The sequence below is a fragment of the Amblyomma maculatum genome, chromosome 1 (assembly GCF_055883805.1).
Source record: "Amblyomma maculatum isolate TAMU_Amacu chromosome 1, ASM5588380v1, whole genome shotgun sequence".
In the NCBI taxonomy this organism is placed as follows: domain Eukaryota; kingdom Metazoa; phylum Arthropoda; class Arachnida; order Ixodida; family Ixodidae; genus Amblyomma; species Amblyomma maculatum.
The window spans coordinates 41,583,796-41,608,223 of NC_139344.1; the positions used below are offsets into that span (position 1 = coordinate 41,583,796).

General features: G+C 46.7%; 1 pseudogene; it reads left to right on the forward strand.

The window, feature by feature from the left end:
- The window catches only part of LOC146202195 (P protein-like), a 40,610-nt pseudogene extending 16,648 nt beyond the window's left edge, over positions 1–23,962 (forward strand).
- The last annotated feature ends 466 nt before the right edge of the window (positions 23,963–24,428 follow it).

A 24,428-nucleotide genomic window follows, 5' to 3' on the forward strand; every position in this document is an offset into this window, starting at 1 on the left:
ATCTGTTACTGTCCAATTTCCTCAGGCGTTCCTCATATAATATTTTACTCTGAGCTTCCCGTACTTCGAACGATGCCCAGCCCATATCTCCCTGTACAGCCTCATTTGTAGTTTTGCCGTGGGCACCTAGTGCTAATCGTCCAACGGATCTCTGATTTATTTTTCATGTCGACTGTACCTCTGATTTTAGGCACAAAACCGCATTTCCAAAAGTAAGTCCGGGCACCATAATTCCTTTCCAAATACCCCTCAACGCATCATACCTATTGTACCCCACAATGCCTTATGCTTCATTATCCCGGCATTCCTTCGCCCTTTGGCTTTAAGTGATTGCTCATGCTTTCCAATGTATGCCAATCCTTCGTTTACCCATACCACCAGATATTTATATTCTGCTACTCTAGGTACTTCATGGCCTTGTATTTTAAGACCCTGATCAGTTGAACCGTTGAAAATCATCAGACCTGACTTAACTGCACTGAAACGGAACCCTAGAGCGTCCCCTTCGTCTCCGCAATACTTAACTAGAGTTTGCAATTCTTCCAGACTCTCAGCTAGCAGCACAATATCGTCTGCATACATCAAACCGGGGAGGCGCTGCTCTACCGCCTTTCCACCTAATCTATATGACAGGTTAAAACCTAGGTTACTCTCTTGTATCCTCCGTTCCATTGTTATCATATAAAGCATGAACAGCACCGGTGATAGAGGACAGCCTTGTCTTAATCCTTTGCATACTTTGACATCTTCCGTAGTTCTTATTCCTTCCCACGTAATTTCTACTTCGTTATCCCGGTGTATTTCCTGTAGGAACTCTATTATCTCATAACCGATACCTTCTTCTTTTAATATGTTCCACAGGAGTTCCCTGCTTACGTTGTCGTACGTCCCGTTTATGTCCAGGAAGGCCAAATACAAAGGTCTATTTTCCACTCTAGATATTTCGATGCATTGGGTAAGCACGAACAGGCTATCATCTAAGCGCCTACCATTTCTAAAGCCGTTCTGAAGTTCTCCGAGTATCTTGTTACTTTCTACCCATGCTTGCACCTTTAATTTCACCGCCTGCATGGCTAACCTGTACATAACAGATATTATGGTAATCGGCCTGTAGGATTTTATGTGCATCCTGTCTCCTTTCCCTTTATAAATCAAATTCATTTTACTCTGCCGCCAGCTGTCCAGAATTTGCTTATTCGTTATGACTGTTTCCAGAGCTTTTAACAACGTTTCCTTACTTTTTGGACCGAGTTCAATAATCAGCTTGATCGGAATTCCATCTATTCCTGTAGATGTGTTTTTAGGAAAAATTTTTTTCTGCCTTTTTTCCAGTTTAGATTAGTCAGTTCTAAGCTGCTTTGTATTTTGCTACCTTGTGTTGCTTCCTGATTTGCGGAGATTACCCTATCGTCGCTCTTAAATGACTCGGCTATAACTGATGTAGTTCAATGCGTTGTCTCCCTTTAAACAATTTCCCCCGTTATCTTGAATTCGATCCTGCTTTCTTTGATTCTTCTTCCCTAGCCAGCTTATATGGTTCCAGAATTTTCTTGCTCCGCCTCTAGAGGCATCGTGTATGCCAGCCATCCAGCGATCGGTGGACTGCCTTATTTTACTTTGGACGAGGGCGTGCACTTGAAGTTTCTTTTGTCGATATGATTCCCATTTTTGGTCGATTTCCTCCTGAGATACCTGTGCTTTCTTTGCCATTCGGTGTTCCCTTGAAGCAGCCCGTCGTTGTTCAATAGCTTCCCTGATTTCCTTTTTCCACCAGCTCCGTGGCTTCCTCTTTCCATTCCAGCGGTTCGCTACTTTAACCTCCTTAATTTTACTCCTTATGAGTAGTTCTACCTGTTCTACCTATGGCAGCTGTCATTCAACAGAAATCAGCAGATCATTACTTTACATTATGCCACGTTGCTAAGGTTGATTCTGCACAGAAACCCGATGATAGCAAATGTGTCATTACTCTCCTAGACCGAAAACTGTTTGACAGAAAGGTGTCATCCTTCGACTGGAACTCATTTCTATCAGGAAATAACAAAGATACGGCGTATGATAACTTCATTTTGGTTTTTAAAAATTTAAAGGAATCCTGCAAAAGAAGTATAATTACCAAAAAACGAAATAATAAATGTTACTGGCTTACACCTGACATTCTCGCAGCCATCAAAGAGAAAGAAGCCCTTTGGTCGAAATGCCGCGCTTCACCGAAAAATACAACCTTAAGAATTGAATTTCGGGTTGCTAGGAACAAAGTAACCGCTCTTCTTCGATCCGCTAAAAGACGTTACTACGCTAGCCAGTTTCACAGTTGCCACCATGACGCGGCCAAAACGTGGGCTATCGTGAACGAACTACGTGGGCGTCAGCGTAGGCCTGTCAAGGACGCAATAGAGCATTGTTTTGGTCACTTGACGTCATCTTTGGCAAATGATTTTAATAACTTTTTTTCTAAGGAACAGCGCATTACCCTTGCCACATCACGTCCGCCGTTACTTCCTTCTTCTGTGGCTGACTCGGCATTTCTTCCACCCATAACAGAGCCAGATCTTTTCGGTATAATTTCCAGCCTACAGCACAACAAATCGGCTGGAATTGATGGGATATTTATCAGCGACCTTTCCAGAAAATTTCAAAGCTTAAAGTGTGTCCTCCTCTTTATGCTAAATAGTATCATTGAAAGTGGCTGCCTACCACACTCTCTCAAACAAGCACGTGTTATTCCACTTTACAAGGGTGGCAAAACGAATGATATTTCGAACTATCGCCCAATTTCTATCGTGTCATGTATATCACAAATCTTAGAAAAACATATCTCATCTACTATGTCAGCATTTTTGCTGAGGCATAATTTGCTCAGCCCGCATCAATACGGATTTGTTGCTGGTTCTGGTACCCAAACATTATTAGAAAACATGTCGGATTCTATTCATTCTAATTTTGATAGAAATGAAGTGGCATTTGGTCTTTTTCTTGATGTTAAGAAGGCGTTTAATTCTGTACACCACGACATCCTATGTGAAAAGTTGTATTGCTATGGGTTTCGTGGTCCTTTTCAAATGTTACTAAGAAATTATTTGTCTCAGCGATCCCAAATGGTGGAACTTGGACCTGTGCAAAGCAGTATTATAGACTTACATAGTGGTGTGCCTCAGGGATGCATCTTATCACCTCTCTTATTTAATCTCTATGTTAATAACCTTCCCAGTGTTATAACTTCATCACAGACTTATCAATATGCTGATGACACCCTCCTCATCTCAGCTAATGCAGATTTTTCGTGCACACTCCGACAACTTCAAGAGGATGCCACCAAGCTATATGATTGGTTTCAATGTAACTTGATTAAAATAAATCCGCAAAAAACTCAACTAGTGTGCTTTCGCAATGCACACAAACCAATCCCGAAAAACGCAGCGGTTGTTTTGCACAGCTCCAGGTGCACTGCATGTTCTTGCTGCCCCATTACGTGTGTTCCGACCGTGAAATATCTTGGCATTTACATGGACAGCGATTTATCCTGGAACACACTCATTGCGCACCTCAGTAGGAAGCTTAGAGGCGTCGCATGCTTGCTCTATGCTCTAAGGGCCTACCTGCCGTTTGCCATAAGACGTTTAATTGCACAATCCTTGGGATATTTTTTGCTGAGATATGGCATGTGCTGTTTCTTTAACTGTTCTGAAACATGGAAAAATAGGATAAACCGTATTCTCAAGAATATGGCTAAGAGTGTAATCTATTCAACACCCCATAAACTGCAAAGTGTATTCCTTTCTTCAGGTCTGCCATCCTTTGACACTGTTTTCAAACAAATCACTGTACTTAGATATTTCTGGAACACCGAATTTAGGTTGCCTAATGTTAAACCTATTCCACTACGGAACATTCCTAGATATTTCGTGCCTACAGTGCGAACTCATTTTGGTATGTCTGTGAGGTCATTTTATATCCCATGTATATTCAATGAGCTGCCTGATGACGTTTTCAACTTGAACACTCGCAGGCAGTTGCGGGGTGCTATTGCCGAGCTTGAGCAGCTCTAGTTCATGCTGTTTTCGTCCACAAAAAAAAAAAATAATAACTGTGATTTGGTAACAGAGGTTGTTGCTGCTGCCGGACGGCGCCCTACAAGCCCAATTGCGGCTTTGGCGCGTCCGCGTCCTGTATTGTTTCATTGAAGTGAATAAATTATTATTATTATTATTATTATTTATAATCCCAGTCTTCCATGGGGCTTTTCTCAATTGATTCCTCTATGTCTGTTGCTATCTGCGCTATTTGATCGTCGTTTAATTTTGCGTTTACGTTTTGTCGAAGTTTCATTTCTCTTTTCATTAAGGGCCCCATCTGCAGACTAATACGTTTATGATCACTTCCCAGACTACACTCCCCTTCTTCGTCTATTTCCATTTTTCTGACCTTGCTATAAATTTCCTGCGACATTAGACAACAGTCAATGGTCGTCTGCCTGTTGCGGAATTCCCACGTGATTTGGACTTCACCCATTTTGTTTCTCAATTTACTATAACTAGATCGTGTCGCTGACAGAAATCTAGCATTAGCTTCCCGTTACAATCCGTGTATCCATCCAGATCGTCGATGTGGCCGTTCATGTCCCCCAGTAGAATAATATTGGCCCCATTTCCAAACTGGCTTATATCGTCACTGAGACTTTCAACAAGATTCTTGTTTTCTTGCCTGTATTGATGTCCTGTTCCTAAATAAACTACCCCTAGCCATGTCCTTATGCCGACAATTGTTCCTGAAACCCAGATATGTTATTTACAAGATGATTTAATTTTTTGCCAATTTGTTCCCTGGTGTGTCAACATACCTACCCCTCCACCCTTTTTTCCGTTCTCGTTCTGTTGCACCCTTCCCAGACGTAGCCTTCTATAAACGGCGGATCTTCTAGATCCCTTAGATGAGTCTCGCAAAGAGCGTACACACCTATTTTTTCATCCTTCAACTGCTGTTCTATCTCTAGCAATTTCGCTCTTTTTCTACATTCTTGCATGTTTATGTAGCTGATCCTAGTGTTAAATTTCTTTTTTGTACTTTTTCTTCTCGGCCTACTCTTTGCCATTTTTGGGGGCTCAGCCTCCGTTGTTACACTTTCTTCTGCTTCACTTCTAACTACCTCTGTGTACGGAGTCCTCGCGGACCCCCTAAAAAAGCTACAGCCCTGCCTGCCAGATGCCAGCCGATCGCTGCTCCCATCCTTCTGGTAAAATGAATGCCATCTCGCTGAAAAGCCCTAATAAAACCTGCTTTATGCACTTCCCTGCTTACCTCAACCCCTTCGAAACGCTTCTCCAGGCTTAACTTTCTTATGTCCTGATTAACTGTCACCACGTCCTTTTCCAGCTTTCCGTTCAATCCTAGCACCTCTGGTACTGTGCATACAACTATCTGCGTTTGCTGTGCAATCTCCCTGATCTCGTCAACTCCCTTAGCTAAACTTTCCACCACTCCTGCAGCGTCACCATTTAGGACATCGTTTAGCCCCGCGGCTACTATTACCACACTGCGCTCTGCGGAATTCTTCAACAGCCTATTTTTACTCTTTCAGCACTGCCCTCATTGTGCTCCCTGGGAAGGCTCCAACTAACACTCTCTTATCACCCTTTACACGTTCTAAAATATCTCACTTGCACCTGTTCATGCTAGAATCTCCGGCGATAAGTACCTGGGCCTTCTCTCTCCCTCTTCCAACTGTTGGCTCCTGCTTTCGGTTATCTGTGTCCTTATCTCTGGGATTTTCATTCTTCCTTACTTCTTCCTTTTTTTCCGGCTTCTTAGTAGCTGCTTCTAAATAACTCTGACGGTTCGGATCCGCCTGACCTGCTTCCAGTGTGTGGCGCCATCTATCGGCATCAAATTGATCTGGGCATGCGCAGTGGAACGCGCGGTGGCGGATCACGGTAGCGGATCGCGGATCAGGGTTTGCTTAATCTCCTAATACCTTTTAGGCAGTGGATTGTTTCAAGGAGTGCCTAAGCAGCTTCACTCCCGGAGTGCTTTTGCCTGTATTGCATGGTTAACTACAATCTTAGTTGTATGATGTCATACCTTGTGGGGCTCCGCAGCCCCTTTAAGTGTTTTAAACCGCGCGCGCGTCTTTCTATTTGTATTGTGTTTGCCCGGGCAGCACAAGTGCGCATGAGCAAGCAGATAATCTTGGGGGGCGTGATGTTAGCGGCGACAGACGACGGTAATTAAGCGCGTCGGAAGCAAGGCGCGGGGCCTTTTTTGTACTCCACCCTGTAATTATATTTCTGAAGAGCGAGCGCCCAGCGGGCTAGACGGCCGGCTGGGTTTTGCAGCTTTGACAACCAAGACAGTGCCAGATGATCGGTCTGAATTGTAAACTCAGCCTCATCCAAATACATGTAAAACGTTTTTAGCGCAAATACAATTGTCAAGCACTCTTTCTCTGTTACCGTGTAGTTTCGTTCCGGCGATGAGAGAGTGCGACTTGCAAATGCCAAGGGGCAAAGCTTCCCTTTGTGATCCTGAAGCAAAACAGTACCTATTCCATACTCACTCGCATCAGTCTGCACTGTTAAGGGCCGGTTTAGGTCCGGGAGCCGCAGACGAGCAGTATCGGCGATAGCTGTTGACAGCGCCCGAAACGATTCCTGCTCCGTGTCTGTCCAGGACCAACGGGCACCATTCCGGAGACGCTGATGAAGGGGTCTTGCCAAGCTCGCGCAGTTTGGGATGAAGTGGCGGTAAAAACCCACCATACCCAAGAATCGTTGCAGGCTCTTGACGTTTGTTGGTGGTGGAAGCTGCAAGATGGCGTGCAGTTTCTCCTCGTCAGGCCGGACTGTGCCCTGTTCAACAGTGAAACCAAGCAGGTTGATTGTACGTGAAACCAACTGCACCTTGCGGGGGTTAATGGTGATGCCTGCGTCCTTCATTCGTTGCAAAACAGTGGTTAAATGGATCAGATGCTCATCTAGGCTTTCTGAAAACACCACGACGTCGTCCATGTATGCCATTGCATAGTTGAATTTCGCGTCTCCGAGCACTATATCCATCACGCGCTGAAAGGTAGCAGGTGAATTGCATAAACCAAAAGGCAATCGAACAAACTCGAATAATCCCCGATGGCAAGTGAATGCAGTTTTTTCGATGTCGCTCTGGTGAATCGGTATCTGTAGAAAACCCCTGCTACAGTCTAGAGTAGTGAAGAATGTTGCTGATCCAAGCGTATACATAACAGAGTCGTCTGATGGAAAAGGGTATGAATCTCTCACTGTTACAGCATTCAGCAGCCGACAGTCGACACATAAGCGTGCTGTGCCGTCTTTCTTAGGCGCGAGAACAACGGGAAAAGCCCAAGGGCTCTTTGAGGGTCTTACTGCACCGGTAGCCACCATTTCATCCAAAGCGGCATCCAGGAGTCCTCGCTTGTGGACGCTCAACGGCCTGGGGTTGAAACGGATCGGGCGGGAGTTGCCGGTGTCAATCCTATGCATCAGCACGTTAGCTTTTCCAGGAGCCTCCGTGAACATGGTAGCGAAAGGCTCAAGTGTCGCCTGGATTCTGGATCTTTTCGTTTGAGACCCTGTGAAAGACTGCAGGACAGTGAGAACACCACTTTCTGCTACTCCGACTGAGGGGGGATCCGCGACCAGAAGATTTGAGTGACGCTCTGTTATCTTTCTAATGAACTTCAGTAGTTCTGCATTAATGCCGTATCGGTAGCTGCCTGAATGTTGGTCGACAATGATTCCTGCCTTCGAAATATAGTTACGGCCCAAAATTACCGGACCAGAGAGTCTGCAAAGATGCAGAAAGCTCTGCCTTATTTTGCGACCATTCACGGTAACTGTTAGATGTGCTGCAGAGGTTGCTGATGCTATCTGTGGCGACGCCATCCGAAGCTTTGTAGTCAGTTCTCGCAACTGCAAATGTCTTGAATCGCGTGCTCGCTTGACCTTATCGCCAAAAACAAACAGTGGAACCTGTGTCTAGTAGAGCGGGAACTTCTATCCCCGCTATTTTGACAGTCACCAACGGTGCCTTATCAGGGCGGGCATCCTGGAGGCGGAACGTGGACGGCAAATCGCTTACCGTCTGGTCCTTGATGTCCTGGGACCGTGTTTCATGCTCTAAGGGCCCGCCAATCACCTCTGGTGCCGGGGCTGTCTGGGTTAGAGGAGACGGCTTCTCTCCACGTCCCTTACGTCGCTTAGGCTGACGTCTGCAGCAGCCCCATACCCTGGATGCCGGGTGATGAGACGACCAAAACACCAGGCTCCGTGCTGGCCATGTTCCTACGCCCGCATTGTAGCCGGCGGCAACCGGAGGAGGCCCGGTCCTGCCTGCCACCCCTTGCACTCAGCCCATCACCGGAGGAGGCCCGGTCCGGCCTGCCACCCCTTGCACTCGGTCAGTCACCGGAGGAGGCCCGGTCCGGCCTGCCACCCCTTGCACTCGGCCAGTCACCGGAGGAGGCCCGGTCCGGCCTGCCACCCCTTTCTCTCGGCCAGTCACCGGAGGAGGCCCGATCCGGCCTGCCACTCCTTGCTCTCGGCCAGTCACCGGAGGAGGCCCGGTCCGGCCTGCCACCCCTTGCTCTCGGCCAGACACCGGAGGAGGCCCGGTCCGGCCTGCCACCCCTTGCCCTCGGCCAGTCACCGGAGGAGGCCCGGTCCGGCCTGCCACCCCTTGCTCTCGGCTAGTCACCGGAGGAAGCCCGGTCACGCCTGCCACTCCTTGCTCTCGGCCAGTCACCGGAGGAGGCCCGGTCTGGCCTGCCAATGATCTGAGCCATGCACAAGACGGCTCGAGGCAGGTCTCCGCTGGGGGAGGTGGCTTGTAGTCGAGCTCCGCCAGAAAAGATGCCTCAATGCGGGAGGCCTCCCTGGCCATGTCCTCGAAGTCCATGAACTGGCGGCGCCGGAGGTATGGCTGGTACCTCGGATGGCACCGATATATGGCATGAGCCACCTTCTTTGGTTCCGGAGCCCCAGGATCTGCCCGCTCATGCAGCTCTTGAAAACTGCGCAAAAACTCGAGCAAACCCTCGTGTTCACCTTGCGTCCTAGCACAAAGCTCATCTTTTATGCGGATGACGTAGACAGGCGGCAAAAACTCTTCCCGAAAACGCTGTACAAAGTCCTGTTTTGTTGTGAATGGCCGCTGTCTACGCCTCCAGATTGCTGCGGAACCTACTAAAGCTACAGGGATCACACATGTGACCAGAGCACTGTCCGAAATTGCCATCGCCATCTGATAGTCATCGCGTTCATGAAGAAAATCGCAAACCGATTTCTTGTCAGCGTATCCTTCAAACCTCGGCACGGGCAAATTTAGCTGCAGATTGTTATTGCGATACAAGGGAGTGGGCGTTAACGAAACTGGCTCGCTTCCCATCATTTCTCTGAATTGTGTTTTTGATGCAAGTAGCTGGCACAGTAGGCCAATAATTCCGCTTTGAAAATCCGACGGTTCGCTTTTCCGGTCTACTACGTGCTCATGCATAGAACCCGCATGAGTGGGAGGTGGAGATTCAGCTTTCAACTGGGCGCTTGCGCCAGGTAAGTTGAGATTATCCGTCATAGCTAGGCATGAAAACATGGAATGTTCTCACTAAAGTTGCGACACTCGCGGAGCAAACCAAAGCTCAAGCTAAAATCACGTTGGGCGCCAGATGAAGGCCTCGCCTTCGAAAAAAAAGCGGTCCGCGAGCCATGTTCTCGCCCTACGAGTGACAAATCCAGTCTCTTAAAAACACTGGTTTATTCCGGATAAACAAAAAAAGCAAAACAAAGAAACATAAGGTGCTACTGCGCTGAGAACAGGCTGTTCATGCTCTCGACAATAGAACACCAACGGAAAGCGGGAAGAATTTTAGGGCCTTACCGCGGCGAAACAAGACACACTGCGGAGCGAATAAAACGAGCAATAGGGCCAAAGCGCTAACGGCAGCACAAGAAACATTGCTCCTCGCGGGACAGCAACTCACAGGAGTACGCCTAGGCGTTCCTGCAGGCACTGCTTCCATCTTCGTGTCGGCGATCTTCCAGTCGTCCGTGCACACCCTGCTGGTTCATGACGCTCGCCGGCTGCCCCGCGCCGCCCTCTCCGCCGGGGCAAAAAAGGCCCCGCGCCTTGCTTCCGACGCGCTTATCTACCGTCGTCTGTCGCCGCTAACATCACGCCCCCAAGATTATCTGCTTGCTCATGCGCACTCGCGCTGCCCGTGCAAACACAATACAAATAGAAAGACGCGCACGCGGTTTAAAACACTTAAAGGGGCTGCGGAGCCCCACAACCTTCACTGAAACTCAAGGCATATATCTAGGCTTTATATTCAACTCGGCGTACGCGTGCGCCATAGCACTGGACTGTAATCTTCATTCTTGAAGAAACCGTCGTCATTTAGCGCTGTGTGAACTCAGGGTTGCATTTCTCTGGCACAGCTGTACTACCAAGTTAGTCAGGTCGGCTACCAGATAGCAGTTCATTGTCAGAATAATCGTTATGGAATAAGAAGTACCTAAATAGGCATTTAGGAGCAGCCTCCCTGGTGAAATGTTTCAGTGAGGCAATTGATAACCGTTTATTGGAAGCTACTCCAACTTCGGGCAGCGCGTAAACAGAACTGAAACAACGAGATCCTTATTTTTGATACAGGTTAATGCGTACGCAGACGATGGGGCTCGGTCGAGTTGTAATTATTTCATTATTTCATAAATAATTTTAGATATTTGCTTCATAATTGATTGCTTAATAATTAAGTTCATATTTGCTTCATAAATCACAACTTCGCAATAATTAGACTGATCACGTCTAGGCAGACTTGTCTGCTGCGCAGGGCCGGATTACTCCTCCTTTCGTGTTCCTGTGGCATAGGCTATGTGAAGTAATGGATCTTGACCCGGAGCATATGCTTATCATCTTTGAGATATTCTCCAACATTGGCGGAGCTGCCACACCCGTAGGGGATCCTCCCAATGTGATCATCATATCCAATCTAAGCGTCCGTTCTCTGGTAAGTGCTTAATCTTCTGAGCGAACCTCTTCTGTTTTGTTACGAGCATTACACGTTGATGGACAACTCTTCGTGATAAGTCAGTGGTTCTGGTATTAAGCCAAACAAATCGAAATCTTGGTATATCAGCCCGTTTTGCGGTGGCTCATTTTGGTGCATATGAAATGCAAGTAACACTGCGTGCCATGCGCAAGCACTCAAAATTTAGAACCCGGTTAAGCACGAATCTCTAATCCCGCTTGCATCTTCAAATAATACATTTCCTTAACACTATACTTCGCACTGTTGGCTTGTTTAAACTCAGACCTCTCCGAGCAATGAGGAAATTAATATATTCATCAAACTGTTCGCTCTTTCAAACGAGTGTAAGGAAGTACCTCATAGCTTCTGACGATCAATATGACGCCAATTCTTTGGGCTTAGATTTAAGAAGCCTATTTCTTGTGCTCTGAGGTTCACATTTCATAAGAGCATATCTGCACATATCATGATCTTCTTTCTGCGCCCCTCAGTGCACTTCGTATGACGCTTTGTGACAAAATACGTTGCCCCACTACTATCGGCACACCTCATTCTGAGCTCCCACTATCTACGGAGCGGACAAAGAGGCAGTGTCTACGTATTGCCACGAAGCTGTACTGTACGTACTCGTGAAATTCTAAATATGGAGTCATAGCAACCGGTGTATCTTTAGAGATGTTGTAGGGCGGCAGCTATATGTGCGTCTTTGTCCCGCAGTAGTCGATCTTGGCCTGTCAGCTATGGTAAAACATTCACCTGCCCATTTGCATACGTTGAGCAATGACAACTACATCTGGGTGAGAAAAGAATGTCTGCTTTAATTGAAGATGTGCGAGGCTTTGATGCTTCCAAACGAGTGTTTGTATTGTCCGCTGTTATCACACGTCTCCTCCCACCTCATCCCCTCCTTCAATATCGCTGCCATCTTATAGATAGGCTGATTAAGTTGCATGATCAATGAAGCCTTTGCCTTTGACCATGGATTTCTATGCAGCCATGCGGCTGCTAACAGCATTTCACATCGTATCAGGTTAGTAACAACTCACTAGCATTTACGAATGTGTAGAGATGCGCTTCTTTGGATGCCGATGAATAGTTACTAGCTTATTTTTGTCCCCGTTGGGGAATTGGTAAACATCCATTTGGTAATTTGCAACGTTTTAGTCTACTGAATAGTTTTGACACCATGTCTGAAGACCCGCCAGGGTGGCGCAATGGTCATGGAGCTCGTCTGTTCCCAGGAATGAGGGACTGAATCCCGGCCTCGGCGGCCGCTTTTCGATGGGGCGAAAAGTAATGTGCCCGTGCGCTGTGCGATGTCAGTGCACGTTAAAGAGCCCCAGGTGGTCGACATATCCGGAGTCCTCCACTACGGCGTCTCTCGTAGCCTGAGTTGCTTCGGGACGTTAAACCCAACCCAACCAAACCAAAACACTTCTGAAGAGGTATAAAAAAGATCTGGCTACAACTACTACCAGGAGTAGATCAACTGTTCTTGAGCGAAAGAGGCTTCGCTGTATGGGGTAAGTGGAATTTCTAGTACGAGTGGAGTCACGTCAGAAACTGAATGCGCTGCCGAGTTACCCACGGCCTAAACATTAGACGGTTGCTGCGTTGCCCTATTTTTTTTTTTAAACTTGGTAATAGCATAAATGAAAACGCACCGACGTTTCAGGGATAACCATCCTACATATGTTCTGCACCATCCACAGGGAGTGTCCTTCACCACGATCACAGCGCACATGGTTCCTGTGGTGGTGATCTGCGCAGTGGGCGCCTACATCTACCTGCGAATCTTCTGCCGGGATGTGAACAAGCTCCGCTTGGCGCAATGCTAAGATTACCTCGGTGCTTATTTTTTCCTTACTTGCCAAAGGCAACTGCTGTCTACTTGTGTATTGTTTGTTTTAAATACTCATCGATGGAGAGGGCAGCAAATACAGATATGATTTTAGTGTTCATTATTAGCCGCACTACTGTAGAGAAATGAAGGTGGGATTCTCAGGCGACATAAAGCAAGCACGGGTTAATAAGGAAGCTTCAGTCTGTCTATTATGTACAGACCCTGTAGAAGAAACGTTCTCCATTACAGATAATAGAGATCTAGCATACCGTGATCTGCGATCCGCCACCGTGACCCTCTACCGCTCGTGCGCGGGGCGGACAAGCTGATTGGTTCCGATGCGGCAAGTCTAGTATGTGGCGCCATCTATCGGCATCAGTGATTTAAGCATGCGCAATGGAACGCGCGGTGGCGGATCACGGTGTGCTATATCGCCAACCGACGGAGTCGTTTCTTTCCCGCGTTGTTCATTTCGTGCTTTCTATTTTACTTATTTCCAATACTGTTAAGCCCTTGCGGGCGGTTAGGGGGAACAACCTTTGAAATACACTTACAAAAAAAAAAGCATTTACAGCTGCTGTTGAAACATTTAAGAGAAGCGACACCTTGTAAACACACTGCAATAGAGTCTGTTTCAATCAACCATGGTTCGAATAAGACATGAAAATTTGAATGTGTCAACCCTTGGTGTATGAGGTTATTATTCGGACACACAAAAGCACGCTAACGGGGCTAATTTCGTTGTCGTGCAATAATTGAGATTTATATGATCTCTAAGTTGGGAAAAAAAATGAATAACGCTTTTGAAGGAGCAGTTGTAGAACCTTGTCTGACGGCAACAAAATACTTTCCTGTGCTACACTCTACGCTGGTGTCCTCCCTCGCCATGCAAAAATGGCCCACGAGATCCAGGTGTGGAAGAAGGCCGTGTTCTCTCTGGCCGAGTACTCCCGCGACAAGACGCACGTACGTCACGTGTTGCGCAAGAAGAGGCGCAAGCTGGTACGCCAGCAGAGCAAGCGAAGCCACCACGCCGGCTCGACCACGTTCACCGCAGCGACGGCCGGAAGAACGCCCGCCTCCAAGGACGGCAAGACAGCCTCTTACATGTGCGTAGTCCTGACGATTTGCTGCTCTCTTGAGGGATGGAATAGTAAACTCCAAACGACATTGTCATCAGCGTTGTTCAACATGTGGCAAAGAGCGGCTACACCAAAGCTGCCCACATGGTACTGATTAGTAATGATATCAAGGGTTGTAAGTTGTTTTTGAGTACCAGCTGTCTGCAGGTAATTTTGTTTTAGGGCTACGGACTGTACAATCCTCGTGTCGTTATCGCACTCTCGCTGTATTTTATTGTTAAACACAATTTCGCCGAACGCTGGCAACGTGTTGTAGACACCAGATGCTGGCGCAAGTACGCCCAACATGTGACTTTTCGACAAAGGCGCATCAGGGGCCGAAAAGCGGAGAACGCAATCCTCTGTGTGTGCGTGCAATGCAGGGAGGCCGAAGCAGACTTCCACGAGAATCTACGGGCTCTGAGCGAGAAGTACAGGATCCACGAACCAGCTCTGCTGGTCAAGACGACCGTGGTCTTTTCAGCGGTCATCCTTCGCTTCTTTCTGTAGAGTATTCCCGAGATTCATCTTACCCTTGGTGAGTGTCTTTTGGGTGAAACCACGTGCCTTCCTCCTTAGGTATGCGTAAAGATTCAGCGCGCTTGCCGCTACTAGACAAGTGAAGTAGTCTCTTGCGTGAAAAACAATTATGGAGGACACTTAGTCACCGCCTTTAAGAGTGTGACGCTATAGCGTAGGGGCGAACATCCGACATATGAAGTCCTATGGACGTGCCTGCGTGGCGTAGGGTTAATGTGTCCTGCTCGACATCATAGCTAGAGTACTAAGGTTGATTCTTATTCCATGTTCCCACCTCAAATCAGTAAACAGAGTTGGTAGCTGCTCCAAACGTCATGATAGCATGTGGTCTCGTTAGATCGCACAGATAATCGAAGAATCGGGGCTCGGCCATGTCGGTTGCCAGCTACGACCTTCGAGATCCATGGCCATTATTTTCCAATAATAACTCTTATGCCGGGTTTTCTGGGAAATGAGGCCCTCCCCAGGTCTTATGACCTTATAGTCCCATTTTACTACCAAATCGTTGTTCCAATCGGCCAGTGGCGTCCATGGACATATGCAGATGCATCCGAGGCATTGCGGTGGGTCTAGCCGCTCGTTAAAATAATTCTGGCGTACTCTATGTACACAATTCAGCGGGCGAGTTGAACAGCAAAGACTGTTAAGTGTGCATTTATTGGTTCTGTGGTGTCAGTGTCATTGGCGTCGGCGGAACCCTAGCCGAAGTCTGCATGCATGAAGTGTTATCGTACGTGGCGCGCTCGCAACGAGCCAATAGCAGCATAATCCAACGCTGAGCGGCCGGAACTTATTGAAGAATCTAATTGTATGGATTTTCGCATAGAGTGTTTTCGGGACACCACTGTACAAGCATAATATATTATTTTCACCGTAGCCGCTGATTACCACTCACTACGCGGAATTAAGTATTGCGATGTTCTTGGTCCTGCAGGAAAGTGACTTATTGTGCGATGTGCTTCCGAAGCGTGCACATCACTAATATTGGAGTGAAGCGTAATAAAAGAATTAGCTTTACGAAGGAAGGCGTCCGGCAGACACAATCTCCTGGTGATGCCTGCGATTGACACAGCTAGTGGAGAGGGGGGGGGGGGGTATCAATAGCCATGGCATTTATCTCGTTTCGACTCGTCGCATACCTGCTAATTCATATTCCGAATGGAGCCGTGGCTGCAGCATATCTGGGGTCTCTTTTCTTTGCTGTTATGTTTATGAGGTCGAGTTAAGGGTAGAGCTAGCGCTCGACGCGGCGCGATAGGCAACCTGCAACTAGGCCTACCGAAAGGAGCAAGCGCTTTTTGAGCCTTGTGTTGGTATTTTCTACGCTACGTATCTGAGCATATTTATCATGAGTATCATGCTCTGAAGCCTTGGGGTGGCGCAGTGGTTACGGCGCTCGACTACTGTTCCCAAGGACGCGGGATCGAATCCCGGCCTCGGCGGCCGCTTTTCCCTTGGGGCGAAAAGCAAGGCGCCAGTGTGCTGTGCGATGTCAGTGCACGTTAAAGAACCCCAGGTGGTCAAAATTTCCGGAGTCGTCCACTACGGCGTCTCTCATAACCTGAGTCGCTTTGGGACGTTAAACCCCACAAACAAACCAAACCATGTTCTGAAGCTATTCATAGCATGTGCACCAGCTCACCAACCAGTCATGCTGCTATCCCATCTAGATGAGCTAGGCAAGGAAGGCTTTTAATGGTACAGAATGATTTTTAGATTAGAAGAGGGCTCCAGCATTCCTGCTGCGCAGCTGTTTCGCATTTGGCAGGACAGAAGCGCAACTCATCGGAACTAGGGGAGTAACACTACCACAGATAGAAAAAGGTTTCTTAGGTGCAGTCAAGATTCTAGACGCTGCCGAGAGATGGACTGATGGCGTTGTTTGCCTAATTTTAACCTGACTGTGTTGGCCACTGCATTGTGTACACTTTTGCTCCGAGTAAGCATAATGTTGGGGAAATAAATACAAAATTATTGTACGGCAAGCTACATTCATGGGCGTTCTTGATACAGGAGCACAATAGGTTATATTCAATAACAGGATATATAGGGTACCATTGTCCTTCTATCCCTGATAAACGAGCAAGAGCAGAGGCCGAAACACCAGGAAAAGCTGCCGTTTACATTAGGGCCAACATTCCCCAAACGCCACTTGACTTGAGCAAGTGGTGCAACACTCAGCAGGAAGTAGTTGCTGTACTCACGCGTCCGAACAAAACGCCCCTTATATTAGTGTCCATGTACGCTCGGCCAAGAAACACAGTGCTTAATCTTGGATGGGTTAAGCATATTCGCCATTCATACCCTGGAATTGCGATACTAATCGGTGGAGATTTTAACGCTCCGCACACCGTATGGGGATATGATTATGATTCTAAAAGGGGTGATCAAGTTCATACTGCCTTCACAGAAATGGAATTTACACTGCTAAATCATCCAGGAGTCGTAACACTACCTGCAACACAAACACGCTCACCAGACTTGACGTGGTGGAAGGGCCCTGGTGCACCGCAATGGCAGGCGGAATTAGATGCGTGGGGTAGTGATCATGTCCCCATTGGTATTGGTCTTAATTTGGGACATATGAAGAAAATTCGAAAGAAAGCGTCTGTTACACATTGGGATGGTGTACGGCAGGATACTCGAACGCATTCAGTTAGCCCGAATACTCTCGTTACCACCCTTCAAACGGTACTCAAGGATCACACCATTACAACTACAGTGAACGAAGATCAGCCAACTCCCGACTTGCACCTACTAAAACTTTGGGCACGCCGAAAGCGGGCCGAGATACAGGCTGGTCGCCATCCTGAAGACGTGCAAAGAAGAATTGAGGTAAACAGAGTGACGGCACAGGCACGCCGATATGAAAAACAGCTGGCTCATAGGAGATGGGATGAGTGGTGCAGTCGTTTGGGCTCAGGAACGACTAACAAGGCCCTCTGGAGGACTTTCCATGGCATGGAAAAGAGGCGGCAGGTTAAAGATCATGCAGAAAGTATTAGACTCGCATTACAGCTTACACCAGAAGAGTTTGCAGATCAGGCTGCTGCCCTTTTCTTCCCGAACCGCGCACATTATCCGGCGCCTTCACCGACAGTGGATGCGGTTGATAAAACAGGAATAACATTACCATTTACCAAATTGGAGTTATTGGCTGCTATAGAAGAAGCGAATGGTAAAACTGCGCCTGGACATGACGATATTCCTTATGAAGTATTCAAGAATTTAGAAGGAGCCGCAGTTGACGGCTTGTTGGATGTGGTAAATGAGGTATGGCAAGGAGGAGACATTCCACTCGGCTGGAAACACTCGGTGGTGGTAACAATACCAAAGGCTGGGAAACCTCCCACAAGTCTAGAATCTTTGCGGCCTATCTCGCTAACACCCACAATTTGCAAAATCTATGAAAAGATGATAGCCACCCGCCTGTCATGGTGGTTGGAAAGTAATAAAAAATACCATGCTCGACAAATTGGGTTCCGAACAAACCTTGGGACAGAAAATGGACTGGCTGTGCTCGCTGAAGAGGTCATACACGTGTCGCCTTATAGCCACCTAGTGCGCACTGTAGTGGCTACCGACATGGCGAAGGCATACGACAACGTGTTACATGCCAAGATTCTTAGCAACATGGAATGTATGGGCATTCCCTTGCAGGTCATAAAAGCAGTACATAATCTGCTTAAGGACAGGACGTTTTCTATCCGGATGAACGGAAAACAAATTGGCAATTACACCTCGAACAGAGGCGTGCCACAAGGGTCAGTGTTAGCACCTTTATTATTTAATATCGCACTGATCCCATTGGCGTGGAAATTAGCTAAAATACCAGAAGTGGGGTTCATGATATACGCAGATGATGTCACGATTTGGTCTGTTCATAAACAAATTGACAGACAGAATCGGCATCTGCAAGAGGCTTTAAATACCATAGATGAGTACGTGTAAAGTGCAGGCCTGGAATTATCACCTGAAATGTCCAGTTACATTCATGTTGCCCACAAGAATGGAAGAAAACAATTGGCAACGCAAAGAGTCTCCCTAAAGATTGGAAATCAGGCACTGGAAGAGGTGGACGAGTTGAGAGTTCTTGGCCTAGAAATTCACAAATCCGGCAAAGGAACACAATGGCTTCATAAGGTGAAAAAAGTAGCTGCGACTTCCTTAAACTTGATAAAACGCATTTCGTCTAGGGGAGGAGGAGCTCGAGCGGACATGGCAAGACGTCTTGTACAATCAGTGTTACAGCCGAGGATACTATACCAGGCCCAATTCCAAAGACTCACGAGGCGGCAATGGGCAAAATTGGAAACAATAAATAGAAACGCAATGCGCACTATCACGGCCTTACCAAAACTTACCCCTATCCCTATTCTCCAAGAGTTTGCACAGATAAATACGTTGACAGAATTAATTGAACAACGAGAGGCAACAAGGGATATGAAGCGAAAGTACGTTACGCCCATAGCATCCTTGTACAACGAAGTGGCAGTTCGAACACCAGCAATGGCTGACCCCCCTCCTTGGGAATTCACTACTATCACGACAAACAAGACCACTCGGCTTCGTCGCAAAGAAAAGCTGGCATCTCGACCTCTGGTTGATGCACTTCCAGGTACCTTAATTGCATATACGGACGCATCAATTATAGAAAATGGCGGTAGAACAGCAGCTACTAGTCCAACACACAGCGAACTAAAGGTACATAAAGAATATCTTTTAGAATACCCGGACCCGCTTGTGATGGAACTCTATGCAATCCGCGATGCTATGGAGGCCATAAATAAAATAGATTCGATAACAGAAGCCCACATCTATACAGACTCCTTAGCCGCCATAAAACAACTAAAGAAAGTGACGAAGACGCTATTTGTTACCCAGGAAATCCACGCACTCAATAAAAAAAACAAAGATAAGCATCCAGATACATTGGACACAAGACAATGCTGAGAACGCTGAGCAGAGAAAAGTTGACCACCTCACACACGAAGTTCCACACACTAATGCGCCCCCCACCAGGCTCCCTTTCGATGCCCGTTCCGCTGTTTCCATTTTAGCATCCTCTTTAAGGAAAAGTACACGTGCCCTCATTCCCCCGTGTACATTCCCACTCCCTCGTAACTTAACGAGATTGGAGGAGGTTTCCCTTAGAAGGATAAGAGCTGGGGCGGCCCTTACCCCTTCGGTAAAATGCCGATGGGAATCGCAAGCTGAAATCGGACCAACCACATGCCCAAAGTGTTCCACACCAGCTGCAGAAGTGGATGTTCGCCACCTGCTATGGACTTGTGCAGGGACAAGGGAATCAAGGACAAAGATTCTGCGCGAAGTGGGTCTAACCACAACAAGGGAAGATGACTTTTCTAAATGGCTCACCGACAACGCTAAGAGCGGGAGCCTGCTCCGGTTCCTCACGGAAAACCATTTACATGAGTTTATATAATATGCCTTATGGCAAGTTTGCGTACAAAAAAAAAAAAAAAAGCATAATGTGAAGTAATAGTTCTTCTGCAGATTTTCAAGTCCTCGGGTAATCGCATTGATGTTCGGCACCTTCATAAACAGTAACCAGTGTTCTAGCAGATTTTATTGAAAACTATACCCATATATGAAGTAGACTACGAGTGCTCACTTTGCAACTTTGCAACTTTGCCTATGGAAATAAGTAAGAATCAAACCTTTTCAATCTAATTATCAGCGGACTGCGGTCTTAAAATGGTTGCAAGCACATTAGGCACTATGAAAAGACTTGTTGGGCATCAACTGCAGGACTGTGGATATTTCTCTAAAAATATGCTCACGTTTTGTCTTCCGCACCCGCAGGCTGGATTGCAATTCTCGGCGCCGTGATGCTAATGGTACTGGCAGACACCCGCGAACTGGATGCGGTCATCGCTCGTGTGGAATGGACGACGCTTATATTCTTCGGTGCGCTGTCTGTCGTCATGGATGTGAGAGAGTATACAGTACTCCGCAGCTAACATAAATTGGGATCACTTAAGATCGTTCCGTATAACATCAGTCTTCTTTCTCATGTACTGAGCTACTAGTTAATCATTTCATCATGCAACAACAGTTATCATCAGTCATCTACAGCTAGACCAATTTGCAAGACTGTATTGCATCTGTCATTGTATAAGCTGCATGTGTACTTTTTCCAGGTTTTTTTTTTTGTTCTTTCTGAAAAACAAGCCCCAAATAACGACAAACATTTACTACCTTGCACTTGTATTGTATTCTTGTTTTTCTGTTCATAATTTTGTGGTTATATCGCTCTGTATGCAGAAGCACTAAATATGTTCACGACTTTATTACCGTTCCTTCTCCTTTTATTCACTTAAACATGTTTTCTCAAACTAGAGAAGTCTACTTGGTATGCAAGCTGCTCAGATTGTTTGCATGAATAAACTGCATATGTTATGCTCTGTTTATCCTCCGTGCAGTCTCGTATTTTCAAGCAAGTGATTAAAAGGCTGTCACGTGGTTGGAGCGGGGAGGCTCACTTCATATGGCACCGATTAATATCGGTACATACGATATGATTGTAATGCGTGCAAAGACTTACACCGTCAACCCACCCTCGTGCGCGTGCTCACTTTCATTCTCCTTCGATGTAGCCCAGCTCTGTAAGGTATTCAAGACGGCCAGTAATCACCGATGTGTCCGAGCGTTCTCACTCAGTATGAGATGTTAATGTGAGAATCATTGCGCGTTGATGAGAACTCTTCATCCTATAGACGCTAGGGCTGCAGCTTTGCTTGTGGGTTTGCAGGCGTTGGTCGAACTCAAGCTGCTCCTGTACGTGGGCCACCTGACTCAGAACTGGATCCGTAGCGTGCAAAAAGACTCGCGACTCATTGTTTCCATTATCATCATTACCTGGGTCTCAGCGCTAGCGTCCTCGTTCGTGGACAACATTCCCTTCACCACCGTCATGGTGAAAGCGCTCAGGCATTGTTTCTTCGTCCGTGGTGATGGTATGTGACAACTCGGATTTCAAAAATCTTCCTGCCCCGCTGTGTGTGGCTTGAAGCGGCCACAACTTGAAACTCGGCCTGCCATTCTGCCACAGATTTTGTGCGAAGCGTCTGTTGCACACTATCCTCGATTAGAAGTTCCTTTATGCATTTTTTCCCTAAACAAAGCCCACTACTTTTCTGTGCCAACGTAGGCAAGTTTTTATTGTGAAATAAATACTCCGACAGCCAAAGTGAGACCTCGGGTGGCCGCAGCAACGCCGTGAAGAGGCGTAACTACGGTATCCTCGTAAAAAAATAAACCTACCATTACATTTGAATTCACGTTACTCCTTTCTCCCACGGGCAGCTCCTGCCCGTGGCAAAGGGGTATTAGTTGATTCATGAATCATGAATATTAGTTCATGAAATCATGAATCATGAATCGATACCGATCGATACCGATCGATTCATGAATCGCTACCGTACAGCTTTTATCAAAAATAGACCGATGGTTTTGCTTCTAAGCTGCACTCGTTGAGCATCGCCAGTGTTTGAAGTCTCGTAATGACAAATCTCGCGTTCACTCTTCTCTAGCTTACGTATAATATTCCAGTAATGATTACAGAAGGCTGGTCACAGGGCTTTGAAGAGAACCCCCTGTGCTGTATATTCTTCACAAAGACTGTACTAATGTCTGCCTTCCCGTACAACTCGCTTGGAAAAACCAAACTCAGGTAGGTAAATTTTCGAACTACTAATCTGTAAAAATAAAACAATAAAAGCACCCATTATGTTGTGGGAAAGGAAGCATTCGTCCTACCTGGATTCTTGGTGCGAACACCTTTGCGCGCGTTCTTCATTCGTCCGCGCAAGGTCTCACAGCACGATTGTTTCGGCAGGAACTATTTGCTAAAGTCATTCGATAATATGTACACACAGTGAAGTTGTATGCAGAGGAAATATTACTTAAAAGGGTTTCAAAGTATTCGGTAGCTGAATAGATAGTGTTTTCAATTTCTCTTTTCTTTTCGTGCTGTTCAAGATGCTATTCGGCAAAAAGCTTCTCATTTAATGTGGGCTAACCGGTCGATTATCGGGGAATATTAGGCATCGTGGAAAGATGGGATGACTACGATGAAACAGACGACACGGCATGAATTCGTCCACTGTCCTCTCATCTTTCATCGCCCTCCCCGTAGTCTGTTTCTTCATTGCCAGCCTCGTTCGTTTCGAGCTGCTTAATAGTCCATAATGGTTATGTGGAATTTTTTTTTTCCAGCGATGAAATCACGTCATGGGAGCATTTAAAGTTTTAGGCACATTTTTAAAATATGCTTTTCTTTCCTCTTAGGTGAAAGAAATGCGTCGTTTTTACCTTGCATTTCCAGATCAAGGTTGTGAGCGGCCTTGGTGAAAGCGACTTGGGCCTCAAGCTTGGACCTTTAGTTTACTTCGGAGCCTGCTTGGGAGGTGAGTTTTACTTACCGGGAGGCCTTTGCCTAGAGATTGCGTTCGGTCGGTCGATGAAGGTGAATTTACGCACAAATAAAAAAGCTCTTCGGCAGTGCAGGTAGTAATACATACACATGGCTGCCCTTGAGACCAAACTGTCCGCGGCTGTGGGCAGCTCTCTAATTGAGGCTTGCATGCATCGTCGGTGCCGACTTTAACTTCACACGAGCTCATGCATACACTTTATTCAGGCACAGTCAAGTCGGATAAACACCGTTTATTTCTACAAGTATCAAAACGCAGAGTCTAGCTGGAGTATTTGGGAAAACTTTCAAATCTTGCGCTCTTTTTGAGACCTTACGCGGGTACTCCGAGGACGAAGATTTATTATTTAATTGCTACGGTATTTGGTATCAACACCCATTGCAACAAGTGGCTGCTTGTGTGGCTGTCGCATGCCACGTGGCGTCATTGGCCTTGGAGTTAGTAAACTGGTACCAAACTTTGCTACAAAGATGACGCCGTATTGCGAACCAAACTTCGGGAGCTTTCAGGGATCGCTCAGCTACTTCTGCACCCCGACAGCACCTTGTCAGTGGTCCTGTGATATGTGTTAGTTACTACCGCAATAAACCAGTCCATGGGTACATTACTCAGTGCGATAAAGGTTGGCAGCATATCAAAATAACATTCCACTTTTTTCTCGTATGGAGTGCCACACCCCATGGTCCATAGAATATGGGCGGAACACATCGGTTAATTTGATCTGTGCTAAGTACTTGGGCAGCTGCTCAGGTATGCAGATGTCCTAAAGGGAAGCAAGTTTTAAGCAGCTTTTAAATCGCGTACTCCTGACCCTCTTATGTACTGCATTCCAATGCAAGTCTGATTATTAATTTCCTCTTCAGGAAACGGGACTCTCATCTGTGCCTCGGCCAATGTTGTTTGCGCCGGAGTTGCCGAGCAACACGGTTACAAATTCAGCTTCTTCGAGTTTTTCATTTAAGGATCGTATAACTGCTGGCAATGCTGACGCGAATTTCATAGCACTCGTTAATTCACGCGAGTCGTTAAGTTATTCACAAAGGCAACATTGATCACCGATGGCAACTGCTATCCGTTTGCGACATCTTGACCTGCAGAAAGGTTTTGTCGTCGTGGAAGCTCGCTGCTAAGCAATAAATGGCAGATGTCTCATCCTTGGCGGCTGAATTTCGATTCAGCCGGAGAGCAGGAAGCCACTGTACTGCGATTTAAATGAAGGTCTAAAAACCAGTCTTTTTCAAACCACCCCACAACAACTTTCCTATAGATATTACTCCTAAGCGCCAGTTTCCGGATATAATCTTCCTTCCGCCGCTTACAATATACCGGCGTCGGCACGCAAAACATTGTTGCAGGTCAAATTACTCTACCGATCAGTTAGGTCGTTTTCTAAAAGCTGTCATTGGCCGATGTAGCCGCGGCAGTTT